Consider the following 4939-nt stretch of genomic DNA (forward strand, 5'->3'; position numbering starts at 1 on the left):
AACTCATTCCAGTGAGGGCTCCGGGAGAAGGGCTGAGACAATTGAGAAGTACAGCCCAAGACCTTGGAAACTGGAAGTGTATGTGTGTCCACATGCTTGTGTAAATATGATGAAGGAGCAAACTACAGTTATGGCATGGGAAGACACTGGAAAGAGGAGGAAGAGTCACTGCTTAACTTTCCTTAGAGGTTGCTCTGCCGCTGTTGCTATTTAGTCGCTAAGTCATGTCTGACCCCTTTGTGACCCCATGGACTGTACCCCTCCAGGTTCCTCTGTCCATGGGATTTCCCAGGCAAGAGTACTGGAGTGGGTTGCCATTTCCTTCTCCAGGGGATCTTCCCAACCCAGGGATCGAACCTGTGTCTCCTGCTTGGCAGGCAGGTTCTTTACCACTGAGCCACCTGGAAAGCCCCAGAAGTTGCTCAATCCTGGGCAAATCCCCTTTGCAAGTTGGATGAACCAAAGTATCTAAAGTTCAGACCTGTCCCAGCTCTGAGGGAGGGGCATCATCTGACCACATGGTCTCGTTACAGTCTGCTTCCCTGGGCACACAGTGAGATTGGGACTTCTTGATGCTATATATTATACAGGTGGCCTTGTTTTAAGAAAATCCAATAAATAAAAAATTAAATTCTTGATTCAGTTCCCTGAATTGGAATCTGATGGAGGGCAAAGGTCATGTCTTATATTTCTTCCACATCCTTCACCCATTAAGCCCTCTATAAATACACATTGTTTCTGTACTAAATCATTCATCTCAGGGCTCTTGGAAATAATGAGCTCCCCAGCACTCGAAAGATACATTTCTATTTTCAAAGATTTCCTGGCAACTCTGTATGGGTGTATCTATTTTTTAGTCAAAAATACATCTGTAGACAATTTTAGTCCAAGTACAGATATAACCAGACAAAATCAAATTCATGCATTCATAATGACTTATCATGGCATTGCTCAGCTTGGCAATTTTATTTTAATAGGCAAATATGTACTTTATAATCAATAATAATTCTATTCCTAGGTGCATAGGAGGAAAAAGGAGTATAGCACATACTGCCTATAGGAAACTGGGATTTTCAATTTGAGTTAAATTTTCCAGGCAAACAGCTATAACCTTTAAAAAACTTTTCTTGGCTTTTAGAAGAACAGATTTCTGGGACTCTAGGACCTGCTCAGAAGGGAAAACGAATCTGCTGAATACAAAGAATTTGCATAAATTCCAGGTGGACAAATTCTTCTCTGTCCCCATCCTCTCTCCCAGTACAGCAGAGATGACTCGTCTGGTGGCAGGGTTCTCAGTCTCTGGGGAGCGGGGAGCCTGGGACCTGCTGTGGGGTGTGCTGACTTACTCTTCTTAGGCCCAGATTCTGCTGCACATACACCTCCCCAGCAACCTGGCACCACCCACGGGAGCCAGAGGAGTCTTTATTTTGTACAATTATCCAAAAGTTAAGAGCCCCTTTCCCCCGAAATCTCTGTATATTTATTTTTTATTCTTTTTGGAACGGTAGATTCTAATGTCTGCTACTGTTGGGCTTCTGGTTGGGTTCATGGACATAAACTCCCTCTTGGCATTTCTGTTGAATTGCAAGGAGCTAAGATGTTTCAAAGCAGGGTGGTGGGGGAGGGGAGGGGAGGGATCCTATCCTATAAAAAGCTGGATTTATTTTGCTTGTCTGTTTTCTAACTCCTCTTGGTGTGTCCTTGCGCCATTGCTGTAGTACATTATGACCACAAATATGCCTCTCCCCGATGGAGTGCTGTGTGGCGTGTTCCAGGGAGGTGAGTTGTTTGAAGTGAATACGTTCACTCCGTGAGCCACACTAAGAACAGACTTTTATGCACTTATACCTGTGTGGCCACCCAGGCTGTGAGTGTCTTGGAACTTTGGGGCTCGTAATTTAAGGAAACCACTTTTATGCATAAATGAGAAATACATCCCTGGTTTGTGCATCACTGAGGGCTGGGCCATGAGGAAATGGCAGCCACACTCACAGAAGGAGCAAGAAAACCACAGCTTTGCCTGCAAAATTGGCTGCTTGGAGCAAAGTGTGCTAGCACATTGGACAGGTTATATACTCAAATTTGCTAAATCATTTATAGGAATCTCTTCTAAAAACAGAAATCTTTCCTTAAGCATTTGTGTTCTGAATTAGACACATCTCTCTTTAACCTTCTTTAGTTTTTATTATTATAGTGGAGTGCAGGTGCAAGTGTGGAAAAGCAAACATTTGAGAAAAGCTATGGTTTTTTTATAGAGCAGCAGGGCTCCGTTTGCAACCATCTGATGCTTTGCAGTGGGTGAGCAAAGGGCTTAAAACAGTACCTTCTCTTTAGGACAGTGAGGTTGTGAAATATAATAATAACAAGTTGTTATTTTGAATTGTGAACATAAGTAATGGAAAATGATGACACCAATTCCCTTTAGGCACAAAAGTGTCACAGAAGTCCTTTATCATGGACTGTTACTCTGGAGGGCTTCCCAGGTGGCATAGTGGTAAAGAATCCAACTGACAATGCAGGAGACATGGATTCTATCCCTGGGTTGGGAAGATCCCCCAGAGAAGGAAATGGTGACTCACTCCAGTATTCTTGCCTGGGAAATCCCATGGACAGAGGAGCTTGGCAGGGTACAGCCCATGGGGTTGCAGAGAGTAAGACACAAGTTATCGACTGAAACAACAAAACATTACTCGAGTGTGAGTGGGAGCCAGCTGCAGCTAACCAAGAAGAGGGTCTTGAAATACAGCAAAAGATAGACTTGACCTAGGTCTGGGCAGGTGAGGAGTCAAATCCTGTCAAGGTAAAATGAGCCAGTAGGTTATAGTATGTAGAAATACAGGTATTAGAGAGGTTGAATGCTGCGTCCTCAGGTGGAGGTCAAGTTTTCTTTGCTTGCTTTCATGCTTCCTGTTGAGGGTGGATAGATCTGAGTTTTGTGGTTAAAAAAAATACCTGGCTGCCAATGCAGGAGATGTAAGAGACGCAGGTTCAATCCCTGGGTTGGGAAGATCCCCTGGAAAAGGGTATGGCAAGCCACTCCAGTACTCTTGTCTGGAGAATCCCGTGGACAGAGGAGCATGGCAGGCTGTGTTCCATAGGGTCTCAAAGTTGGACATGACTGAATCGACTTACACGCACAGACCTGAGTTTACGGGCTCTAATTCCTGGCTGAAAGGAGATGAGAGATCTGTGGGTGATGACAATGATGATGACCACACTGGTGATGATAGCAAGCACTTAACCCAATGATTACTATGCTCACTGTTCTAGCATTTTAACTCGTTAATTCTCACAGGGACTTACAACATGGATGCTAGTGTCATTCCCATTTTACAGATGTAGAACAGGAGACAGAGTTTACAAAACTTTTCTAAGCATAATAAATGACGGAGCCGGGATTGAACCCAGGCAGTCTGTCCCCAGAGTGTGAGTCGATACTCATAACTAGATTTCTTGACATATATTGCCCAACATAACTTGGCTAGCCTATTAAATACTTTTTCAGAGGAACCTACTATGCAAGTTGACTTGGAAGCATAACATATCAAAAATACTTTTGTTCTTTCAGCAAATGTCTCTGGCAGCTGGGAAAATATGAAAATAGTCAGCCTCTGTGATTCAAGGTATAAATTGTTTCCATTCTTATTTGCCTCAAGAATGTCCTTTGAATACTTCTTTTGCACTCCTCAGCACACACCGTGGCTGAGCAGTGGAAAGAGATCTCTGGAAATCTCTTCAGACATTTGATTCCAGTGTACTTAGCTCTTAAGAGCTGATGGTGGAGTGGCCATTAGAATAATAACTTATTACTTTCTGCACACTGACAACACAATAGACACTATTCTAGAATTTTTATTTGTGTTATCTCCCTTTATCTTTGATGTGACTGATGAGGCAGGTATAATAATCCCAGTTTTACAGATGTGGAAACTGAGGCACAAGTTCAATAATTTGCCTGCTCCATGTCCCTAACGATTCATGGGGTCACAAAGAGCTGGACACGACTGAGTGACTGAACTGAACTGAACTGATGTCCCTAAATAAGAAAGTTGTAAATCTTGGATTTGAGCTTATGTCAGGAAGACTTTAGAGTTTTTACTCTTTACTACTGCAATACTGGAGCTTTAGAACCTGGTGACACGGATCTAGATAACAATGTGAAAATTACTATGTCAATTTCCCAAGTGTAACAGAGAGAAGCAAAGTTTGCCACCCCAAAATATCTCTTTGCCATGTGGATTATTTCGAGCTGAAAACAGTAAGTCCAAAAGACTCAGAAAGAAGCTTGGACCTCCCCTCTCAGCTGCCTAAATAATTGAGATAGAAGGTCTATTTTGCAATAGAGTTCTCACCAGAGGTATCTGTACAGAATCTGGGCTAAGCTTGGTGGGGGAACCTCTAGGCACGTCCTAGAGATCAGAGTCCACTCTGCGTCCTGTTGTCTCTTAGGGAACAAAGCATAGCAGACATCTGTTTACCAAGCATGTGCTTTTCTGTCTTCATGTGAATTGCCTTCCTTCCCTTTGAAGCCCCAACCCCCCTGCCCTCATCCTTGTTTGTCTTTAGCTGAAGATAGTATGTAAGGTGAGGGTTTTGGCCAGTTTGATGAGTTATTCAGTTCTCCTGAGTCTCTCATGTATACATGTTATTAAACTTTTGTTTGATTTCGCCTATTGATCTGTCTCATGTCAATTTAATTAGACCAGCTAGAAGAAAGTAGAGGGTAGAGGGAAATTTCTTGCTCCTTGACAGTATCTGAGAGATTTGTGATGGTTTTGTAGTGTGTCAACTTGGCTAGGCTGAACCACATTACCAGAATTCATTCTCTTGTATGTTTCTGGTGACAGAGGAACTGAAGGAAAATTCTTGGGAGATCTGGAAGACTAAAGGGAAGCATCAGCCATCCTGTAGCTTGCAAGTATTGTTGCTGATCTGCTGA

The 4939-nt window shown here is 42.9% G+C and overlaps 1 non-coding gene across 1 annotated transcript; it reads right to left on the minus strand.

The window, feature by feature from the left end:
* Positions 1 to 336: 336 nt before the first annotated feature.
* On the minus strand, positions 337 to 407 carry TRNAG-GCC (transfer RNA glycine (anticodon GCC)). The gene has a single exon. It is a non-coding gene; the product is annotated as a tRNA-Gly (tRNA).
* Positions 408 to 4939: the final 4532 nt, after the last annotated feature.

This window comes from Budorcas taxicolor, chromosome 10 (genome assembly GCF_023091745.1).
Source record: "Budorcas taxicolor isolate Tak-1 chromosome 10, Takin1.1, whole genome shotgun sequence".
In the NCBI taxonomy this organism is placed as follows: Eukaryota; Metazoa; Chordata; class Mammalia; order Artiodactyla; family Bovidae; genus Budorcas; species Budorcas taxicolor.